General features: G+C 37.2%; 1 long non-coding RNA gene across 1 annotated transcript; it reads right to left on the bottom strand.

The window, feature by feature from the left end:
* LOC125754794 (uncharacterized) lies at positions 1–24,182 on the bottom strand. Its single transcript, XR_007409635.1, has 3 exons — positions 24,046–24,182; positions 1,558–1,662; positions 1–238 (listed from the first exon to the last, which is right to left on the bottom strand). It is a non-coding gene; the product is annotated as an uncharacterized LOC125754794 (long non-coding RNA).
* Between the last annotated feature and the right edge of the window lie 295 nt (positions 24,183–24,477).

A 24,477-nucleotide genomic window follows, 5' to 3' on the forward strand; every position in this document is an offset into this window, starting at 1 on the left:
TTCACTTAAAAATATAGTTCACTGCCACTACGTAACTGATATTTTATATATTGTATCTTCAATCTCTTTCTGGAAATGTAACACACTCATAACCTGTATAATTGGTGTCATTGTTGTCATTTTTATTTTCTCTGAAAACAATTTTGTGAAGTTGTCTCTCCTTGTCCTCAGTTTTGCTGTCTGTGGTTTTGGTTACCCACGGTGAACCTTAAGTAGTCTGGAAGCAGGTGATCCTCGTCTGACAAATCAGCAGAAGGTCAAAAATAGCCTAACTCTATGGACTTGATGCCTACGTCATTCACCTCACATCATCTCATCATTTGGCATTTTATCATCTCACATCATCACAAGAAGAAGAAGGGTGAATATAGCACGTTGAGTTATTTTGAGAGAGAGAAAGAGACCACGTTCACATCACTTTTATTACAGTATATAGCTAGAATTGTTCAATTTTATTATCAGTTATTGCTGTTAATCTCTAATTTATAAATCAAATTTTGTCATAGGTATGTATGTATAGGAAAAAACAGTATATACAGGGTTCAGTACTATTTGCAGCTTCAGGCATCCGCAGGGGGTCTTGGCTCAAACTCCTGCTAACAAGGAGGACTACTTTGCAATTTTAATAAGAGATTTTAAGCCTTGCAGGTTAGCAGGTTTCAGGTAAGATATGGGAATAGTGGGAGAAAATAACCCATGAAAGCAGTTAGATGACTTGCATGGGATCAGACCACTGGCTGAGTCTGAATTAGAAACTTGGACTTTTATTCCAGACTCTGCATCCTACATATTGTCTCCCAAATTCAGTTCTGTCAGTGTAAGTGCTATAGAGGATTGCATTCGAATTCCCTGCTCATGGGCTTATTCTTATATTAGGGTGTGCCCCTGAAAGTTCTAGAAGGAAATTTTTTTAAACATCTTTTGGAGGAAGAGAAATTCTAAGTTAAACGACCCCCCAGCCCAAACCTTACTAACAACCCTACCATGTATTTGTTACTATTTAATGATATAGATGAGATACAAGCAAATTTTTAGCTATGAGTAGTGAAGAAGAAACCAAAACCGAAATCACTGGTCTTATTTTTCTGCCTGTCAAAATAAGTAGGGATGTAGGCGGTCGAAGAATAACATGGGCACCAACATGTTTTCCTTACTCAAAGCTGCCATCCCCAAATATTCTGCCAGTCAACAAATATTTAATATTCATTTCCAGGCACTTGTGTTAGAGTCCTGAGAGTGAACAAAACAGACACAATACCCACCCTATTGAATGAACTAATTTGGATAACCATTCTATTTCTACTTTCAAAACAGAAGCAGCTTATCAGCCATTCATATTTTGGTATGAATTACTTCAGATGAATAATTCGTTTTCTTGATTCTTTGCTCTAGGTAGATAGATATTCATTAGTAAAGGCTCAGTTTCATTGTTTATGGTGAGGATTGAGGGCAGTAAGCTGAGCAAGAACAATTAAAAGTGAGAGAGAATTTTAGAGCATGGAGAATTTTGAGAAGGCATACCAGAATGTGACCCCAGAGTAGAAAGTTTGTGGTTACCTTAGGTTCTGAATTCGTAGAGAAAAGAAGGTAGGAGGATGACCAAGAAAAGCTCTGTCTCCTTTTTGCCCAAGGATCTTGGTAGCAATTTCTTGACCCACGAACCTGTGGATTGATAAACTTTAGTAGAGAATTCTGGATTTTATCAACCTTGGGTGATATCTGCAAAATATCACCTTCAAGTGATCTCTCATCGTGATAGTTCCAGCCCCAGAAAGATTAAAAAGGACTATTGTATATTCTTAGACTGTATTGAAAGCTGAGTAATTGGTACTTGAGGTAGGTTTAGAGCAGTTTTCTTGGCATTTTCCATCAACATACCCCCTAAATCATGGTAAAGGAGTGAGTTTGGGTGACCAAATTCCATCAATAGGATGACACAGTTATGGCAGGAAATTAGGGGGGCTGTTGAAGGTAACCCAAAGCAGCAAGTCTGAAATGTCTTTAAAATATTGTGGTTGTTTACCTTGAAAATGTAAGAAATGGTTATATACTATCCCATAATAGGTCCATGTTTGTTTTACAAGAAAAATGTGCTTGAATTGACTTGCTATTAGTAAAATTGGCTTTCTGGGAAGAAATGTCCTGCTGACTGTGTTTCAGTTTGCCCACACATGCTTGCACACACATGGGAACATCTAGAGGGTTGCACTAAGGAGGATAAATAATTGTAGTTGGCTGAGCAGTCACAATGTTATGGATTTGGTTGAATTAGGCACACTTCAAATTTGTTTGCGAGGGTGATTACCCATCTCAGGGTCACCATCAGTTTCTGAGATTCCAAATTTGTAAGAATTTTCTAATGATCTACATCTGAATGCCAGTGATATAGATTCAGTTGGTCAGGACAGGTAGAAAATATGGGGTCCAGTCTTCCATGTCAAAAAAAACAGCATTATGCACTGGGCAGGTGTAGAAGTGAATCTGGGCCAGTTCTCTGATGGGCTATTGATAGAGTTTTGCTACCCAAAACTTCTTCCTCTGCTGCCAGACAAAGCAGGTTGGGTGTGAAACTATGATGGACGCATATAAAAACTTTTCAATGCTTTGCGAATGCTCCATAGTTTGAGGTTTGGTGTTGGGTAAAGATTAGCTCCCCCTATAGTTTATAGGTTTTTTTGTTTTTGTTTTTGGTTTTTTTTTGTTTTTTAGTTTATAGTTTTTAATGGCGCCTTTTGCATCTGCACCTATGCCTAGAGCATTTGACTTGGGTTCCACTAATTAGATACAGCCATGTCAGAATTTGAATCAGATGCTAGTGATGCAAAAAAAGATAATTCAGGTTATTTCTCTCCCTCCCTCCTTTAATAGTAACTGGGGCTATAAGATACTAACTGGCATAAAAGAACCAACTTGTCCTTAGCAGCTAGAGTTACTCCTTTATCAAATCAGTTCTGCAACATAATTTTGGTTGCTAGTCTGGAAGTTGAACTCAAGCCTAGCTCTCCAGCTCTTTCAACCGTTCAGTAAGCTGCAAAATAATCTTCTATTAAACTCCTTTTCTGTTTAACCAACTGAAGTCACCTTTGATTGCTTGCGACTGAAGGCCCTGATGAGAATAGACAATAATTAGGAGAGATCAACTTTAGACATAGTGGTCAGGGAGGCCTCTCTGAGGTGACATTTGAACTGGGGCAGGAGGAATGTGGAGGAGCAAGTAGTATGAGTGGCTGGCGGGGGAGAGCTGGAGCTGAGGAACGAAGTGCAAACGCTTCTGTACAGAACTAGGAGTCCAGCAGAGAGCAAACCAAACAAGGGCCCTGCCTTAGGGGAGTTTACCTCTGGTGAGGATATTTAGACAGTTAAGGGTAGGCAGCTAGCAAGTAGCAGAATTCCAGAATGTGATCAGTTTTATAAAGAAAATGAAAGAGAGTTATAGACTGCAGACAGGGGACAATTTTGGACAGGGTGGGCAGTAAAGGCTTCTCTGAGAAGGTCACGGTCCTCAGAGACGTAGATTTATAACTTAGAGAAAAATCCCTCGAGTACAGTATCAGGACACCCTGTTCAGGGAATGAATTTCATAAGAGTTCTTAAAATAAAAACAAATATTGCAGGGCCATTTCTGCCAAGGTTTGGGATGTTGGGAGAACCCAACAGATATTAAAATGCCCGTAGAGACAAAAGATTTTTAAATGCCAAATGTGATAATCTTTTTGATGATGTTCTCAACCTTAAACTTGCCAAATATGTGTGACCACATTTTTAGGGAGATAGTTCTTTAACTTATGAATATTCTTTTACAACTACGAATTGGCTTATATGTTGTTTTGGGTAGTTGCTATGTGAACAAGTACTAAAAACAAAATAGAGAAGACAAAGGCGATGCTGGTTCTTCATCACTTTGTCAGAAGCTCTTCTGGTTTGATGGACTGGGCTGTCAACAATGGAATAAAGCCAGTACTTAACAGAAAGAAACCTCAGCTTCAAGCAGCCGTATTCCAAAATAATCTCTCAGGGAGTGGAAGTTGCCAGTTTTATGTGAGCATGAAAAATTAATTATCAATGAAGAGGCATTTACTTTTTTTCAGAGTCCATATATTTATTGACAAATAAATGTTCTTTATCTCCCCAGAGGAAAGAATCACTCTCTAAAATTGTTTAATCAATTTACTGACCTGAGTCAAAGCTTTGGGGAGGAAAAAGAATGTACTTCCTCAGACAGATCCCAGAAAAGACAGAGCATGTAGGTCTTTGCTATATTTGTTTTTCCATAGAGCAATTATCTGGAATACCTTCTCCCTACAAAACCATAAAATTTTTCCAGTAAAACATAAACAGACTTACTGGTAATTATGGCAAATTGATATGGCAAATATACGTCTATTCTTACTTTCTTCCCAAACCCCAGAAATGGTAGTAAGATACATATTTAGGAAGCACAAACCAGTGAAGACGGGGAGAACAGAAGAGCAGAACAACAGAGAACAAACAAGCAAGCAAACGACCTGGAGGCTAGACAGCGAGTGAATGAGTGGTAGAGAGAACTTAATGGACCTGAGAATACAGATCCCAAAGCTGGCAAGGAGGAAAGTTGTAGACTAACTCAATTTTACAGCAGAGACTGGCAGCACTAGATGTCTTTGGAAATGGAGATTGAAGGAGGGTGGGAAAAATAGGAGAATATGCTGAAGGTGGAAAAATCAGTCCGATCTATCATTGACATCCTCAACTCCCAGCATCCAGGCAACCATTGCTCCCTCCTCTGCCCGCCAAATAACCCGCCAACCCTGGCAGAGAACTAGAGATCTAGTCCTTGGGGAAGGTGAGACACAGATTCTTGGCTGGATGGGGGTTGGAGGGGAGAATAGGATACGGAAAGTGGGGAAAAGAAGTAGAAATATACATGCTAAATGCTGAAAACCCTAAGTCTTTTTACCTACCTACCTTCCAGAATAATAGTTGACAGACTTTTACCCTCAGCCAGGAGATTGGAAGATCCATCTCCATGCAGTCTGACAAGCTCAAAAGAAAAAGTTTAAAGATATTGGCATCCTAGGCTCCTCAACCAAATAGCCAAGCCAGATTACCCTAAAGTAAAACTGTAGGATGAGTCACTTTCCCACTTCCTCCCCAACACTCGCCCCCACAGATACCTGTTATCTTTATCACCAGGGAGAAATCTTCAATTTGAAAGGTAAAGAGACCAAAATAAAGCAACAGATAAAAGCAACTTGGAGGGAACACATGCCCTAAGTGGAGAATAAAACTCCAAAAACAAAATAAAACATAAATCACGTTATTAATAAACTCAGAAGTGTTTAAAAAATCCTTGCAACCATGAAGCAATAATAGGATACTATAACAGGGCAGCCCTGGTGGCTCAGCGGTTTGGCACCTGCCTTCACCCCAGGGCGTGATCCTGGAGTCCCAGGATCGAGTCCCATGTCGGGCTCCCTGCATGGAGCCTGCTTCTCCCTCTGCTTGTGTCTCTGCCTCTCTCTCTCTCTCTGTCTCTCTTTGTGTGTCTGTCATGAATAAATAAATAAAATCTTTTTTAAAAAAGGATACTATAACAAATGAAAACATTCAGAGAACAAAATAAGCTACTGGAATTTTATATATACATATATATTAGCAGAAATGAAAAACAGATCAGAAAAATTGGGCCCATTGGGTCAGAAGTCCAGGTACCCTTAACTGGATCCTGTGCTCAGGGTCTCACAAAACTATGATAAATGATGGCTGGGGCTGGGGTCTCTTCAGAGGCTCAATGTCCATTTCTAAGCTTATGTGTTTTGGGGCAGAATTTGTTTCTTTATAGCATTAGAACTTCTGGTAGCTTGCTTTTCAAGGCCAGCAGGAAAGAGACTTTTACCTTTACACTCTCCTTTAAAAGGATCACCTGCAAGTCGGGTCTACCCAGGATAATCTCTCTTTTGATTAACTTAAAGTCAACTGATTAGGGATCTATATTACATTTGAAAATTCCCTTCACTTTGCCATATAACACTGTGTAATCATGGGTCTTTGCTATATTTGTTTTGCAGTTTCATCCCCTTTGCCATATTCTGTTGGTTTGAAGTAAGTCACAAGTTCTGTCTATACGCAAGGGGATATAAAGGCATGTATACTATGGAGTGGGAATCAGGGGGGCTGGCTTAGAGTTCTGCCGACCACAGGAGGGGAGGGAATCATCGGAGATACAATATGAGACAATTATTCAGACTTAAAACACATAATTTTCTGGATTGAAAAAGCTCAATATAGGCTAGCAAATTGAAGACAGATCCATACTAGATTATCTGAACACTGTGGACCACAGAGAGTTCTGGTAAGCTTCTAGAGGGGGCATGTCACAAACCAAGGATCAGAGAGGAAAATGGCATTGAATTTCTGAATAGCACTACTTAAATCTTGAAGGCAATGGAGCAATGTCTTCAATATAATGAAGCAAAATGATTTCTATGCTTTAATTCTATACTTAGAAAACTATTGATTTAGGTTCAGGACAGAATAAAGATAGTTTCAGACATGTAAGATCTCAATTATTTCCCATGCATCTTTTTTCAGAAGAATGTCTGAGGATTTGCTCCATCAAAAGGGAGAGAAAATTAAGAAAGAGAACACAGCAGAATTAGCAGAATAAGGCAAAGAGAATCTCAAGATCATGGTGGAGGGAGATCCCAAACCATCAGAATGCAGGTTTGAGGAAGCAGTACATCCAGAATGGGAAAAGCCAGAAGGCTTCGAGAAAGAGTTCTTCTAGAAGATAAAGTTGAGAATGGGGAATAAAACTGATAGAACATTTCCAACATCTTAGCATATTTGAGAGAAATTTAGACAATTGACATAGAGTTTGGGCTTGAATTAGTGTTAAATAAGTTAGAGAAAACCAGGAAAACAACACAAAATGATTAATTCAAAAAGTTGTACAGGAAAGGGAAGGGAATCATGATTTACTACATGGCACAGCTATGAATAATGTTTCCATAGTAATAATAATGTCAGCACAAAATTGAGGTAGAAATATACAGAGAGAATGAGGAATGAGAAGGGTTTGCATGTGTTATAGGAGCATGAAGGAAAGCTAGCGAGGTCTTCTCCTTCCGTTGCAGTAGATCTATAGATAATATCCCAAACTGTGAACACAGGAAGAAACTATGCAGCATGCTATTTGGAGACATGGAGGTAAATATCAAAAGATCAGCCAAAAATGTTGGAAGTGCTCCTGACAAAGAGGAAATAGAGCAGGGAGAAAAGATAGAGGACTGCCATTTCTCTATAAGAAGGCTAATAAATGTATTTTACATTTTAAACTCTGCATATATGATTCTAGTGAAAAATGCAAAGTAAATAAGTAAAAATAGCCATGATTAGATAAAGCAATTATCTGTATAACTGTTTCACCTTTCATACCAGATATGTTGACTCTTTACTTTCTTATATATATTCACTATAAAGTAATGTTTGTTTTATTGTTGTTTTAAAATCAAGTTTATCAGAACTTAAACATCAAATGAATGTTTCCTTTCAGAGCCATTCTCCTTGAGAAGTTAGACACTTAGTCCAAAGTTGCTGCAACTACTTGAAATATTTTTGGAACTGAAAAAAAAATGTTTTTGGAACTGTTTTTAGAATTTCAAAGCCTGTGGCAAACTTCTTTAAATAACTTCAAAGGTGTCAATTCATGGATTTAATATTTTGAAAGAACCAGGAATCATTTGAAATCACATTAGATTTGACTGGTCAACCTAGCTAAAGCCATTTTGAATTAAAAATTAAGGTCTGAGAATAAACTAATACAACTAATTTTTTTGGATGGTTTATAAATTAGCTGTAAAAGAGACTTTAAAAGGGAAAAGGATCGTAAAAGTATTTTGTCTTTGGAGCATAATTATTATGTGTATGAGGCTACATTTTTAGGAAGGTGCTCCCACAAAGAAGTTAAGGATATTCTTCACGAAGCACACAAACAAAAATATTATGTTAGAAGCCTACAGAAAGGGGCACCTAGGTGGCTTAGTGGTTGAGCGTCCGCCTTTGGCTCAGGTCGTGATCCCGGGATCCTGGGATTGAGTCCTGCATCAGGTTCCCCACAGGAGCCTGCTTCTCCCTCTGCCAATTTCTCTGTGTCTCTAATGAATAGATAAATAAAATCTTAAAAAAAAAGAAAAGAAACCTACAGAAATTATTTTAGGAGGAAAAAAAAAGGCCAAATATATATAATATAGCTTACATATGATAGGTGATTGTCCTGTCTTCCAAATCCAAGTAGGATTGAGCCACCCACTGAAATTAGCAGAGCTCCTTATAGTGATTTATTTTCTTCTCTCAATGGAAGAGCTATGACTAGAAGTAAATCTATACCTGTGAATGGACTTCTATGTAGTTGTATAAGGTAAGTGGATCCATTATTGCCTCATCAGCTTTGGTATTACTATATTGATGAATCCAAGACATTCCTTTCTTCAGTGATGAATGACATGGAAAATGTGGTGTCAAAGTCTTCTAATTTTTCTCAGAAATGTTTAATTAGAACTCACCAATAGAGGAACCTGTTGATTTTGATCACATTCTCAACTATGGAGACCTTGTGACCATGCAGCTCTGGGCTCTACTAAATAAACTTTTCCAAGCTTCAGATAGTATTACTTGGATGTAGAGGAGACTGCTAGATGTCCACTATTATTCTTTCCTCTTGAACGGAAAGAAAGACTGCATTTCCTATCCCATCATGCAGGTAGATTAGCCCATGGAACTTGAATGGAAGAAATACCATTCCCAGGTCAGGGCCATGCTTCAGCATGGACTTTTCTCTTTTGCTATCTGGATGCAGATGAGGAGGCACTAGGGGTCAGTGGATCCAGGTTGAAGTAGCCTAGGGTCTTGCATAAATGCATGTGGTAGAGAGCTATTCCTGCCATTCTGAGCAGCTGCCCTGGAATATCATATAAAAAAGAAATATTGTCTTAAAGCAAATTGAGTGCATTCTTTAAGAACTTGGGTCTTTTTGTTGCTGTAGCCCAGTCTATACCAATGAAGAAAATGGCTTTTTACCTGGAATAAGGGATCTCATTTCTGACCCTTGAGACTATATATATTGAAGAACCCCTCCAAAGGCAGAGCTTCCTACTTAAAATAAGCAATATGAAAATATGTTTGTTTTAGTTTTAGTTAATACAGCTTCTAATGGGAAAACTGTTTCAACATGAAAGATGTACTACTTAGAAGTAAATTTTTATATATTAATAAACAGAAAACAAATGATTCAGTGCATTGCTATCCAAGAAATAAAAGTAGGCTATAATCTCAAGAAGACATGACAGAAATATAATTAATATAAAATAAATGTGTAAATTAATTTGTTGAAGGTAATCAGAAGAAAGAGGGCATTTACAGAGTGGGTTGGTTGGAGTAGGCCTTGTAGGCAGCAGAGAAAAGGTAAAGGAGCCTATGGGGCAATAGAGTTGCCTTGGCCAATGTAGTATCTTTTTAAGATGGAAATGAAATCCTGAGGTAGAGATTAGCAGGCACCAAGGATGCAACAGTATAATTAAATGGCTTTGACCTGGAAATGAACAGGAATTTGTGGATGGAGAGACAGCAGAGAATAAAGTAGGGGAGAAAGAGAACACGGGCAGTGAGAAGGACAGAGTGGAATGTGAAAGTTCAGTATGAGGTTACATGTACTGTTCACTCCTCAGTCTCCTCAAATCTTTAGTAAAAGGAGGCATAAGATCGTGATTATTGCTGTTGTTTTATATTTTTTCTTCCAGAATCCATGCCCTTTTTAAATATTTAAACTTTTTATTTTGGAACAGTTTTAAATTTACAAAAAGAATTATAAAGATAGAATGGAGAATTCCCATATACTCCATACCAAATTTTCTCAATTACTAACATTTTACCTTGATGAGGTACATTTCATATAGCTAATGAACAAATAATGATACCTCATTATTAATCAAAGTCTATACTTTATTAAGATTTCCTGGGGCACCTGACTGGCTCAGTCAGTAGAACATGTAACTCTTGATCTTGGGGTTGTTAGTTCAAGCCACACATTGGGTGTGAGGTTACTTAAAAAAATAAAAAAATAAAAATCTTTTTAAAAACCTTCTTTCCTTTGTTTTTATCTAAGGTTCTTTTCCTGTTCCAGAATACCACATTGCATTTAGTTGTCCTGTCTCCTTAGGTTCTTGTTAACTGTGATGGTTTTTTAGATTTTCCTTGGTTTCAATGACATTGATAATTTTATGGAGTACTGGTCAGGTATTTTGTAGAATGTTTGTCAATTAGAATTTGTCTGATATTTTTCTCATGATTAAACTGGAATTATGGGTTTGAGAGAGGAAAACCACACGTACTATTATTGATATAACTCATCCCTGTTGATGCTCCCCTTGATTATCTGGTTAAGGGGATGTTTGTCAGATTTATCTACCCTAAAGTTACCCTTTTTCCCGTTTCCATACTGAACTCTTGGTAAGGAAGTCACTGTACCTAGCCCACACTTAGAGTATAAGGTGCTAAACTGCACCTCCTTAAAGGTTGAGCATCTACATTAATCATTTGGAATTCCGCATAGGCGATTTAGTTATTTCCTCCGACTTATTATTTATTTCTTTGTTTTAAAAGTATTTTGTTATATCCATATAATTATATATCTATTCCTATATGGACTCATAGCTATTTATTTTATACTTTCAGTTACAATCCAATACCACATGTTTATTTAGTTGCTCACATTTTTCCAGTTTGGCCATTGGGAATTCTTTCACTTAGCTTTTGTGTTCCCCAAAATATGCTTACTTATTATGGTTTTCTGGTTCTACTTTTGTATTTTCAGCAATTCCTTTTTTTTTTTTTTTTGGCACCATAAGATGCTCTAGATTTGTTCTGTATTTCCTTCCCCAGTTCTAGAATTGACTATTTCTGCAAGGAGGCTTGCTTCTTTTTATTAGAATAGTATTAGAAACCAAGATCTGGCTTCTACATGTGCTCATTTCTGCTGTGGTGTCCTTCTAGGTTTCCTTAGCTAACAAAGCAAGGAAATATATGGGTGTATACTAACCTGTGTATATACACAAATTGATAAATATCTCTATACATATCCATCTGTATGTATATTAAACTAAACAGGGGATCCCTGGGTGGCGCAGCGGTTTGGCGCCTGCCTTTGGCCCAGGGCGTGATCCTGGAGACCCGGGATCGAGTCCCACGTCGGGCTCGCGGTGCATTGGAGCCTGCTTCTCCCTCTGCCTGTGTCTCTGCCTCTTTCTCTCTCTCTCTGTGTGACTATCATAAAAAAAAAATGCTAAACATGAGTTCATATTGAAGTTGCTAACTCTAATCCATTACAATATGGATCATTCTAGCCTTTTCTACTTGCTAATCTGTAACTTCCCACCCAGTCCAACGATGAGAAACCTGGCTCCTACTGACCATCATCCGTTTACTTAATTTTTCAATCCAATATATATGTATACTGGTTTTTTCATTTTAACCCATACCCTATAGAAAACAATTTGATCAACTAGAATATAGTGTTTATGCACAGTTGTTTTTGCCTTTGGTTTTACAAACTCTACTCAGTTCCAAAGTTCCTTAGGTCTCCAACTTATTTCCCAATTGCCTTTAATGAGAGTATTTTATACATTTATAGTATAGTTAGATTCTTACCTCATGGTCTTCATTCTATGCCGGGATCCCTTGACCCCCTGAATGGTATTTTAAAATTTGTACATATTAAGGTTCAAACTTCGTGCTGTAAAGTTTTGTGGGTTTCAACAAATGCATTGTGTCACACAGCTACCTTTACAATAGTATACAGAAGAGTTTCACTACATTAAAATTCCCCTGTGCTTCTCTTAGTCTCCAAAACTGCTAGCAACCACTGAACTTTACAATGTTTGTAGCATTCAGCCTTTTTCAGAATGTTTTATAAATGGAATCATACATGAAGCCTTTTCAGAGTGAATTCCTCTTGATCTATGCATGGCTTAACAGCTCATTTCTCATTACTGTTGAATAGTATTCCATTTTATGGATGTACAACAGTTTCTTCTTTTTTAATTTTAAAGATTTTATTTAATTGAGAGAGAGAGCACAAACAGGGGGAGTGGCGGAGAGAGAGGAAGAAGCAGGCTCTGGTATCATGACCTGAGCTGAAGGCAGATGCTTAACCACCTGAGCCTCCCAGGCGCCCCTGTACAAGTTTCTTCACCCATTTACCTACTGAATGACATCTTGGGGGTTTTAACTTCTTTGTGATTATGACTAAATAGTCATGTACAGATATTTGTGTGAACATAAATTTTCATATCAGTTGAGGAAGAAGCATGATTTACTGAATTGTATGGCAAGACTATGTTTAGCTTTGTTTAGCTACAAAACTGTTTTCCAAAGTGGCTGTGCCATTTTGTTTTGTGAATTCTTGATCTACATCCTCACCAGCAGTTGATATTGTCAGTGTTTTGGTTTTTAACCATCCTAATTGGTGTGCAGTGGTAACTCACTGCTGTTTAATTTGCATTTCCATAGTGACAAGTGATGGTGAGCATCTTTTTATGGGCCTACTATCTGAATATCCCCTTTAGTCCATCCTTCTTCTTCTTTTTTTTTTTTTTTTTTTTTTTTTTTAAGATTTTACTTATTTATTCATGAGAACACAGAGAGAGGAAGAGAGAGAGGCAGAGTCATAGGCAGAGGAAGAAGCAGGCTCCATGCAGGGAGCCCGATGCAGGACTCGATCCCGGGTCTCCAGGATCACGCCCTGGGCTGAAGGCAGCGCTAAACCACTGCCCTCCATCCATCTTTTTAACCTACTCTTTCCTTAGATGGAACAGAATGTAAGTGACAGAATTTCATTTTTTAAAGTTACAGTCATATTTGAATTTATCCTGATTGGGACACCTGGGTGACTCAGTGGTTGAGCATAGGTCTTTGGCTCAGGTCGTGATTCCAAGGTCCTGGGATCGAGTCACATGTCACATCATGCTCCCCACAGAGAGGCTGCTTCTCTCTCTAGGTCTCTGCCTCTCTCTCTCTCTGTGTCTCTCATGATTAAATAAATAAAATCGTGAATTTATCCTGATGAGTATTTTCAGAATGCTCCAAATCTTGATCTCACTTTTAGACTCAGTATCTTGGATTACTTACAATGGCCTGATCTCTTTCTTTAATTGTAAATTTGTATTAGTTTAAATCTCAGAGGGCAATCTTCTTTCCAAATTCTTAAAGTGAGAAAGAAAGAGACAACTTCATTGTTCCCTCATAAAAATCTTATGCTTTTCTCTTTCTTTAAAATATTATTTTAAATAGCTATAGCCATACTTCAAATATTTTAGAATGGATTGACCTCCATCACAGGCTTTTTATTTTCCTAATATTTTCCTTAAAGGCTATTTTAGTGTAATGGTTCCCCAAATTTGGTGTGTATCAGAATCTCAGGCAGCCAAAAAAAAAAAAAGAAAGAAAAGAAACAGTGATGTGTGTTCATTAAATTAAGACTTAAGCCTTTATATTTTTAATCAAGATCCACAGGTGTTTTTGATACTGTTTTGACATTACTGTGCAACGTTTAACACTATGGTTTTGCTACTACTGACCAAAGTTTGAGAACCATTGGTTTGGTGTTCAGACTGAGGACGAATATAATCCTGAATAGGAAACACACAGTCAGCCTGTTGAGACGCTGATACGGTTTGAGAAGCCAATTCTGCTGTCTTGCTGTGTCCTCAACCTAATATTTCCATAGCTTTGTGTGCATGATTTTTGTCAGGGGTTGAACTTAAATATCAGTAGAATATTTTTACAGTACGAGATATTATGAAAAACTAGTTTATTCTTAAGAGTCCACAAAAGGAAAATTTTAAAACCATCTGGACATGTCATATCACTTAAATTAAAACTCTTACAAGATGTGTCCCAGAATTTGCATTTTGCGAAGTGCACTATAACATACAAGGTAGATAATCCATACATCTTTGCATATTACTGGTTCACTACTCTTCTATACAATAAAAATTGAATAGCAGTAATTTTTTTTTTACAACAAAGCATTAACCTAAATTAAGAAGACCAGATTTAACAATGTAGCATTTTGTGACTAGAAAGCAACTATTTCTCAGATATTTTTTCTTTAAAACTCAAGTTTTCATGTGCTTTATGTCCTTCCTAAGCTACGGCTAATATTCAATATAACTTAAGAGGCACAGTTCCATTCCAAAGAAAAACTTCATCACATCAAAACATTATTTGCATATTCATAAGATTCCACCTTCAGGCACAGACATGAGCTCTTTTTCTTGCAAACTATTATATCAATAGAAATATACAAATAAGCATCAAGAAAAATGCGAATAAGGATATTAAATGAAAAAATGTTTGCTCACCAGTGCACACTTTATCAGGTGGAGAGTATGCTTGCTTGATTACAAAGTAAATTTTAAAGGGAAATAATTGTGCTCATTGTTCATATAAATATATTTAATTGCCATTATTACTAATAATTGCTAATACTGATGAGTGTACTTCTAAGCAATTGTTTGAATTTGCTAGAAAACATATAACATGACTTTTTTGGAAAATGTATTTAAATTTTACCTGAGGGGCTATTTTTTTAATCAAAATAACACACCAAGGCATGGTTGAAAGCACTTTGCTTTTTCAAAGGTCTCTCCAAACTCAATTGTAATCCAGAAATGAGTAGTTTCCCATGAAAATATCAACTGCTTGAGCCTCCTTTGCCAGCAACTAGATTATGCTATTCATTTTACTAGTAACTAATGGTTATTCTTATGAGATATTACATTTCCTGAAATTTTTGCTGTGAGGATAATTTTATAATCACTACCAGGCGAATACAAATTTTTTCATCCTTTTAAGAAATTTAAATTCCTCCTCTTAATCTTATTTTCAGCTTTTTTGGATGTATCTAAAAACTTTGTCCTCAGTCAATCCATATCAGATCATGTCAGCCTTTCCTCCAAGTTAAAAGGCATCTTATTCCTTCTACTTAATACTAATCCTGGAAAGCAAGAAATACACAAAAACAATCAAAATCCCTAATGGCTTTGATTTGCTAATCACTGAAGATTTTCAAATATTTCTACTTTTCCTCCACTGAAGTGCTAACTGTTACAGTGTGACATAAGCAAAGCATTTGAACATCTATAGGACACAAATCCTATTAGTGAAGGAGAACCTTTCTAAATCACTCTTTGTGTATAACACTTATAATTATTAATTTACTAGTTAGGAACAAAAGAGATCCCCCATAGTTAAACAAACAGCTGACCTCCTTAAACACAGTCATGCTATTCCATTTCAACATTTCTAAAAAAGTCAGTTAGAGATGAAGTTATTACAATTTCCATAGACTAAGGATGCCTAAAGTAGTAGCTGGCTTAAGAAACCAAAGACAGCCTGCTGCAGTTTGCAGAAATGCTGACTTGTGAGGCCCAGGTCATTATTTATTGGTGTCTAGACTTAGAGCTTCTTTAACCTTCCACTTTAACCTCAGGGGCCACCCAAAGAACTGGTTTCAGGGTCAGCAAAGTACTTTGGTTGTATTTTCATCAGAATTGAGGATCAGTAGGTGGGGATGCCGTGCCCCAGCCTTGGAATACATTAGAGGACGAGAGCACTTCTGCACAGCTTTTGAAGGCAGTTGCCACCAGGTTGTTAACTCTCTCCCCAGCCACAGAGCACACTGTACTGACTTTATTCTTTACACAGGTTCCTTGTGAAGCAGTGGAGTGATTTTAAAATTCCATTTCTGACCCATAAGACCTTTGGTGATCCTGTTCCTGCACCCAGCACAAGCTGCTTTCCCCATTCATGCGCTGCAGGTATGAGTCTATTGTTCACATCTATTAACTAGAGACACTGCAGAGGACTTTAAATTTTCTTCAGTACATATCTAGAACAGTTCTCTCAATTTGAAGTTCTCATATTCATGCTAAAACTTCGAAATATGCAGGCTGCCAGTGAGAAAAGAGACTATATTGAACTTAATTAAATTTGTATTGTTATTCTCAAATACCAGCTTTAAAGGATTTGAATGTACCCGAACTATAAATATTTTTTTAAGTGAAATAACCAACTCAAATGACATATGAAGAGGAAACTATCCACACCTCTCATCTGTAATTTTAAAGGAAATAAAGTCTTCTCATGAGAGTTATTGTTGAAACAGTGTTAGTGTCATACTACACTGTGAGGTTTTCCCGTACATCTTGTTTCTCAGCCAGAATCCGCTTTTAGTTCAACAACTTTATTCTAAATTCAGAATAGAAAAAATGACTTCACCATTGATAAGTGAATTAAAAGTTAGCTATAGAGGAATAGTAGGTATTTCACAAAGGAAATAGGGTAATTTTCATAGTTGGGGGTCAAAAGATAAGTCCCAGGTTTGCCATTTGCTCACCTAAAATACATGAAGTTACTTTACAAATATACATGCATGAGATTTTATTACAACTCTAAATTGGATTTTTACCACCCCAAATTTGGAAAACCTGTTTGGGACAAAGTACTGCATAAAAGGGTTTGGGAATTTTGGTGCCACTAAAAGAATGATTAGTTGAAGAGAAAAGATTATTTCTGAAACAAATTAAGTGTATGTGTTTGTGCATATATAAAATTTACATATATAAAAAATTTACATATATACTTATCTGTTACATTAGAAGAATATATTATTGACATTGATTACTATCCTCACATGCAGGTATAGCTGAAAAGGGCATCTCATAATCAATCAAACATATTTAGAAGTGTGGATAAGTAGAGTTTGGTTTGTGGCCACAGCTTCTCTGTTGCTTTTTTTTTTTTTTTAAGATTTTTATTTATTCATTAGAGACACAGAGAGAGGCAGAGACACAGGCAGAGGGAGAAGCAGGCTTCATGCAGGGAGCCTGACGTGGGACTCGATCCCATGTCTCCAAGATCATGCCCTGGGCTGAAAGCCATGCTAAACCGGTGAGCCATCTGGGCATCCCAGGCTCTTTGCTTCTTAGACTCTATCTATAGCTAAGGGCAGAGCATTCTGCTCACCAACACCAACATCTACACACCAGTGCCAGGGTGGCCAGATTGGCAGTGAGACCCAAGCATATTCTCCATTTGATTAATCTACTAATCTGTTCTCAGAATGTTATCTGATTTTATATATAAAAGTATGAAAAAGCTATTTACAATTGTAACTTAAAGGACTAAGATAACTAGATAAGTAGTTTTACCAAGAAAAAAAAAATTTCAGGGTATTTGTCACCGTGATAGACCAAATGTTTATGTCCCACCAACATTTACATGTTGAAACCTTACCTGTGACGGGATTTGTGGACTGGGCCGTTATGGGAGTAATTAAGATTAAATGAAGTCAGAGAAGGGAGGCCCTGATCTGATTGGACTGGTGTCCTTAGGAGAGGAAAAGACACCAGAGAGCTCTCACTCTCCTCCTCACGAGGACACATCAAGAAGGTGGCTCTGCAAGGCAGAAATAAAGTCCTCGCCGGAAACCAAACGTGCTGGCACCTTGTTCTTGGACTTCCCAGCCTCCAGAACCGTGGGAAAATACATTTCTGTTGTTTAAACCACCCAGGCCATAGTATTTTGTTATAGCGGCCTGAGCATGCTAATACAGTCACTGCAAATCTATTCCTAGGCATCCTCAGGGACAAGATAGCAGGGAAGAAAGCAGGAGATTGGATTTGACTAACCTAACTTTATTTGCCATTACCTGTCCCATTCAAACCTCAGCAAATAGGCAGACCAAAAGATGGTCCATAAGTCATTCCAAAGTTTTTGGAAACAGGTCTCCTACTTAGGCCTTTTTATTCAGCTTAATCTCTGAAGTTTAATTCCAGAAGGGAAACAAAAAGATATTAATATATTTTATAAAAATATACCCTGTAGTTTTTAAAAATTTTTATTGTTCAATTCATGTTTTGTTTTTTCAATAATGTAGTAAGCATCTGCAAAGACCTGCTCAACACAAAAGTTAGGACCATGACGAAAACTTACAATTAACCTTGTGGTTCTCTACCAACCCATCTCCAAATGGAGATAGCCATCCTTTTACCTCCTATTTCGTGGTTCCTTTGCTTTCTTTTGTATATTTTAATACATTTGTAAATACTAGTTAAAACATGTTTTTGTTTTTAACTTTGTAAAAAAGAATATCATACCATATGTGCCCACTTCTACTTTTCATACCAAATTATTTAGGTAGTGAGCTCTTTTCTTTCATGCCTTTTGTGAGGTTAAGTGGGGTAAGGAGTGCTCGAAATATTCTCGCATGTTGAGCCTTTGGTCATACCCCTGATGTTTCTTCAGGCACAGTGATCTTTCCCAGCATGGTTAATAACCATGTGTAAGTGCAACTACTCCCAGACAGAAATGAAAACAATTAAGGAAGAAATTTTGGCACATAAGTTGCAGTTTACCTAGTTTGCAACCAGTTTGTAGCATCTTGATTGTAGCGGTCAGGTAAGCACCCACTTGATCTGGATATCCATCTATAATAGTGTTTGATGTGAACAGTGAAGAAAAACAACATGACTCTGCAGTTATCTTAAATATAATTATCACATCATTATAATTCTTCATGTTGCAAGCAATGAAAATCCAGCTGAAACTAGCTTCAATAGTAAAGAGGATTTACTGGCATGGGCATTAAGGAGGGCTTGTGATGTGATGAGCACTGAGTGTTATACACAACTGATAAGTCATTGAACACTAAAAAATAAAAAAAGAGGATTTACTGGTTCACTCGATTATAAAGTAATATAGGTGTGCTTCAGGATTGGTTTGATCCAGTGACTCAAGGATATCAAAACAAAGGTTGTTTTATTTCATTATTCTCTCTTCTCTGTCTTCTACATTGTCATCTTTATCTTATTTTTTTTTATTTTATTTATGATAGTCACAGAGAGAGAGAGAGAGAGGCAGAGACACAGGCAGAGGGAGAAGCAGGCTTCATGCACCGGGAGCCCGACGTGGGACTCGATCACGGGTCTCCAGGATCGCGCCCTGGGCCAAAGGCAGGCGCCAAACCACTACGCCACCCAGGGTTCCCTGTCATCTTTATCTTAAAGTGAGTTTCTCTTATGGTGGCAAAATGGCTGTAGAAAGAGAAGGCTAGCTCATGGAAGCTACAGAAAAGTGAAGAACCTTCTTTCTTAGAAGCCCCCAGAAAAGCTAATCTCATTCTCTTTCCTTTGACTTAGAAAACTTTTTATGATACTTTACCTCCTCCAATATCCTTTTCAAAAGGCCCATTATTAATTTCTTACTATCCTGAAATAGGCTTTTCTTTTGATTTACATAACTTGAACTTGTTGTCTCTAAAAGCTACACTCAGTAATACATCGATGTAGGTTTAACAGTTGTGACAGATGTACCACACCATTGCAAGGTGTTGATGATGGGGGAACAGTGAAGGGAGGGGAGATGTGTACTTCTGCACAATTTTTCTATAAACATAGAACTGCTCTAAAAATGAAGTCTGCTTTTTTAAAAAATGTACTCAGAATCCCCTGAGCAGTTGCCTCTCTGTTCTGCATACAGTGGATATTATGGAATTCTACTTTCCACTCTCCACTTTGGCCTGAATTTCTAAAGTTATTCCTAACTGAACCCTTCCTCCCTTTCTCACCTTGGACACCAACACCGATATCGTGACACTTCCTATTTGGCAGCATTAAGTATTCTCCCAAGTTACGCCAATACAGGGTTAAAATGTGTTACTCTTTCATTTCTAACATCAACATTATCAATGAACCTGACAAACACACAATCTAATACAGGATACATTTGAGTTATCCATCTTCTGACAGCTTCTGAATATAAGGATTGGTCAAAACTAAAGACTTGTGGAAAGAATGAAGTAAGAATATATCCAAAGTGTTTGCAAATAATTCTTTGGTTATTTTGCCTTTGTTTTGGCTTTGCATATTCAAAAGAATGTGGCATTTATATTTATTTTAGTTGGAATATTTTTTGATTAAGTGAAAGAATATCAATATCCTGGGATATAAATAGCTCTAGCTGAGAGCAAACAAAGACTTCTGGGTGCTACGTAGAGCCAATACAGTTATCATAAATTTCACTTCTAACAAAAGACATCAGGGTTAACAAAATTGTTTAATTTGCTTAGGCAGGATGAACCTTGTGCCTGGGCAAATTATTTCATGAGCTTTATGTTGAATAATGCTCTAGAGAGATACTTTTTTCTCCATTTATACCCGAGTAGGAGTTAGCTTCTAGTTTATTTCAAGTACATAATATATGTGAAAAAGTGCTTGCAAATTAGAGGAATTATTGTAACACAAGTCTGCCTTAAGACATACAGGCTCTCAAGTTAAACAGGAATTACGTTCTTTAGCTAACAGATTTATGGAATGTAATGAAATTTTGCTACTGGGTAGTAAGAATAGACTGTCTAGTCTATTTCAGTGGAGAATCAGAAAAAAGTAAGTAGGAGACAATGTGGAGAAAGAACAATGAAGTAGGAACCAGAAGCCCTATACGACCTTGAGCACTTGACTTCTCTAAACCTCAGGTTTTTTTTATCTGTAAAGTAGTAATTCTAGGCCATAATTAAGATCAAATTATATAATAGATGTGAATGTGTTTTCTGCCTTTCAAAGAACAGTGTTAATTTAAAATGTTATTATGTAAGAGGTAGGGGGCTATTCCACTAAGGCATGTAAAATAAGGTAAAAGGTTTTTCTGTGGTATACAGGGTAAGCTGTGTTAATGAAAAAAAATCCTTCCTGAAAGTCTCCGTAAACCCAGGTCAGTGTTCTGGAAACTGTCTTAGACAAAGTGCATAGGGCAAAGCTTCTCAACCACAGTACACATAAGAATCACCCGAATCTAGTGAAAATACCAATGCCAGGATCCCATCCACCATGTGTATTTAAAACAATAAATAAAGTTCACAGACAGTTTTGAGGAAAACCTTCATTTAAGAATCACTGGTCTAGAGCAGAGGTCAGCAAACTTTTCTGTAACAGCCAGATAGTAAATATTTTAGCCTTTACAGGCACATAAGGAATCTGTTTTATCTTCTTTGTTTTATTTACTTATTTAGAAACCTTTAAAAATGTAAAGAACATTCTTAACTCCTCAACCGTACAAAAACAAGCCAGGAACTGAATGAGATTTTAGGGAATGAGAGAGCTCACATCATAGTTTGTAAATTAGTACATGATGCATATATAGTATAACTACATAGATGGTTACCCTTTTCATTATCACGAAATCCTTGAGTATAAAGCCTTGTCTTATTCATTTTAGTATTCCTGGAACATAGCACATTTCCTGGCACATCATGGTCGCTCAGTAATTGCTGGATAAATGAATAGAAGAGAGAAGGTCTACTAAAAAGATTAATATTATAGACTATAGCATATGCAAAAGCTATCCAATGATAAGTGATAGTTTCCCAATTGATTTCATCAGTACAAACAGTAAAACAAAAACAAAAAACAAAAAAACCCAAAACCCATACCCCAAGAAACTCTGCTACCTTAATATTAATGTTTGTTGACAATGACTATGTTAAGCAGATTTTGGCAAGTAATTCATTTTGTTTGTTGTTTGGAAGAAATGTGGTCTTGCCTTTGTGGAACTTCTAGGAACATGGAGTTTCATTTCTTGGATATGGTGTTTAGGGAAATTGTTTTGGCAACCATATCTAGGGATGAGAATGGGAATATATCTGAGTCATGGGCCTCTAGCACGAGTGCTGTACTTAAAGCTCTGGATTAGTACTGGATATATTAACTTAGCTAAGTCTTTAAATGTGACTAGCAATGAATGCATTGCTTAATTCCAAGCTATCGATATTGAAAATGTGAACAGAGTGCTGAAGTATATCATATTACAGTGGGCTCATAGTCATCTAATTAGCTTAAAATAGGTCTTTAACATTTTATAATATTTATTTTCCAGCTTTATTGAGGTATAACTGACAAAAATTACATATATTTACAGTGTACAACATGATGGCTTAGTATATGTATAGCTTATGAAATGATTAGCACAATCAAGCTAATTAACATATCCATCAATTTAGATTGTTATTTTTATGTGTCTGGTGAGAACATATAAGATCTCAGCAAATTTCAAGGGACAATATAGTAATTATTAACTATAGTCATTATGGTGTACCTTAGATCTCCAGAACTTATTCATCCTATAAAATGGAAACTTTATACCCTTCGTCTAACAGCTCCCTATTTCCCTACTCCTCTCTCACAACCACCATTGTACTGTCTGCTTCCATAACTTCAACTTTTTTAGATTCTACATACAGTATTTGTCTTTCTGTGTTTGGCATATTTCATCTATCACAATATCCTCCAGTTTCATTCATGTCACAAATGACCAGGTTTCATTTTATTTTAAGGCTGAGTAATATTCTATGGTATGTATAGGCCACATTTTCTTTATCCATTCATCTGTGGATGGACGTTTAGTTTATTTTTATGTCATGGCTACTGTGAATAATGCTACAATGAACATGACAGTGCAGACAATATCTATTCTGGCCACTGATTTTATTTCTTTTGGATATATACCTAGAAGTAGGACTGCTAGAGGGGTCCCTGGGTGGTTCAGTTGGCTAAACATCTGCCTTAGGCTCAGGTCATGATCCAAAGGTCCTGGGATAGAGCCCTGCATCAGGCTCCCTGCTCAGTGAACAAGGATTCCTTTTTCTTCACATCCTTCCCAACATTGGTTCTTTTGTCTAAAAAGACAGTACCCATTCTAATGGGTATGAGGTGATATCTCATTGTGGTTTTGGTTTACATTTCCCTGATGATTAGTATTGTTGAATAATCTTCCATATACCTGTTGACCATTTGTGTGTCTTCTTTTGAGAAATATGTGTTCTCTTTTTTGGTCCACTTTCTAAATGGTTATTAGTTTTTTTTACCCTTGAGTTGTATGAGTTCCTTATATACTTTGGATTTTATTTTATTTTTTTATTTTATATTTTTTAAAGATTTTATTTATTTATTCATGAGACACACAGAAAGAGAGGCAGAGACACAGGCAGAGGGAGAAGCAGGCTCCATGCAGGGAGCCCGACGTGGGACTCAATCCTGGGCCTCCAGGATCACTCCCTGGGCTGAAGGCGGTGCTAAACCGCTGAGCCAGCCAGGCTGCCCTATACTTTGGATGTATAACACCTTATCGGATGTATGGTTTATAAGTATCCCCCCTCCCCATTCAGTAGTTTGCCTTTCACTCTGTCGACTGTTTCCTTTGCTGTACAGAAGCTTTTAGCCATTTGTCTATTTTTTTATTTTGTTACCTGTACTTTAGGAATCATATCCAAAAAGTCATTGCCGAGAAAATAGGTCTGTTTTATGTAGTTTTGCTTCTTGGCCTTCTGTATATAAGGATCTGATACCTTATCTCAGATAGAACGGAGTATCCACCCTCTTGATCTGATTACTCCTTTGACTGCTTTCTTAACCGAGGTACATGATTCCTTAGTAAATCTTTGATAGTTTTATAGCTCACACTGCCTAGATTTCCCTTTACAATAGCTTTAGTCCATCTCACAGGCCAACATTTATCTGGCACTTGACTACTACTCCTTAATTCAAGTGAACATTTCCTTCTGAATTGCTGCAGTAGAATTCAAAGTCTCCTACTTCCAAGGTCAACTGCACCAACTCCTCATATTCCTTGGATATACCATATTTATTTTGCCTCACAAATGTTCCTATCTCAAATGCCCCCTTGATCTGCTTGACAGTATCATTGTAGATACTGATAATATCAAACTCTACCCGAGCCCTATGCCACTAGAAAAAGCTATGATTAATAAATCCCCCAACTCCAATTCTTTTGTGCTCCAGGAAAAGATTTACTGCAAAGAGCCAGTCTTCTCGATTCTTAAATAGGACTCATTGATGCCCTCTTTGTTTACCTCTGACAAGGCCAGACACAGACCCTCCCATTCCTATTCTTTGCCTCTTAAATGATTAGGTGAACGGTTTGTCCCTGCTGGCCTACCTGGACAGAATGCTTCACTTGAAAAACTTTAGTCAGGCTTCTCTTCTCCGGCTAGGTGCCTGAACTTTGCCCCACCCTTGGGCTCTGGGGCAGAACAGTCCTCCTTAACAGCCTCTCCAGGTCATCAGCAGACTGCAAGAAAAGACCTTCCCTGATAATTATCTGATGATGCTTACTCATCCCACTCCCCCACACCTGATTCCCTCTAGCTTTTCTCTCCTTCCCTATAAAAAAGGAAAAAAAAATTTTTTGCATGACCTTTTAGATCGTACAGTCTATGTATTCTTCCTGTTGCAACAGTCACCTTCCTCTGATTGCAATAACCCTTTTGGATAAAGTCTTTACTCCAAAAAGCTTTCCTATCCCTAAGACTAGGTTAGGTACTCCCCAGAGGGATTCCATAACATTATGCCCATATCCTAACAAGAGCAC

This window comes from Canis lupus, chromosome 3 (assembly GCF_003254725.2).
Source record: "Canis lupus dingo isolate Sandy chromosome 3, ASM325472v2, whole genome shotgun sequence".
Taxonomy (NCBI): domain Eukaryota; kingdom Metazoa; phylum Chordata; class Mammalia; order Carnivora; family Canidae; genus Canis; species Canis lupus.